General features: G+C 48.5%; 1 protein-coding gene across 1 annotated transcript in view; it reads right to left on the bottom strand.

Annotated features, from left to right (window-relative positions):
* Nucleotides 1-328, bottom strand: part of TNXB (tenascin XB) — a 62,814-nt gene that overhangs the window by 9,865 nt on the left and 52,621 nt on the right. The gene's annotated exons all lie outside the window — the stretch shown is intronic.

The raw sequence follows: 328 nt of genomic DNA on the forward strand, positions 1-328 counted from the left end.
TCGTGTCTAGTGGGCAGGAAGTTCCAGTGTGGGAAGAGGAGCTCTGGAAGTGGAGGGTGGTGGTCCATAGCAATGTGAGTGGACTTCATGCTGGATTGTATACTGGAAAGTGATTAGAATGGCGAATTATATCATGAGTACTTTACTACAATAAAAAAACAACAAAAAAAGTGTGTTCCTTGGACCAGTGGCATCAAGATCAAGGAGAATCTTATTAAAAATGGATGGCCGGCCGGGCACGGTGGCTCACGCCTGTAATCCCAGCACTTTGGGAGGCCGAGGTGGACAGATCACGAGGTCAGGAGATCGAGACCATCCTGGCCAACCT

Source organism: Mandrillus leucophaeus, unplaced genomic scaffold (assembly GCF_000951045.1).
Source record: "Mandrillus leucophaeus isolate KB7577 unplaced genomic scaffold, Mleu.le_1.0 Scaffold890, whole genome shotgun sequence".
Lineage (NCBI taxonomy): Eukaryota > Metazoa > Chordata > Mammalia > Primates > Cercopithecidae > Mandrillus > Mandrillus leucophaeus.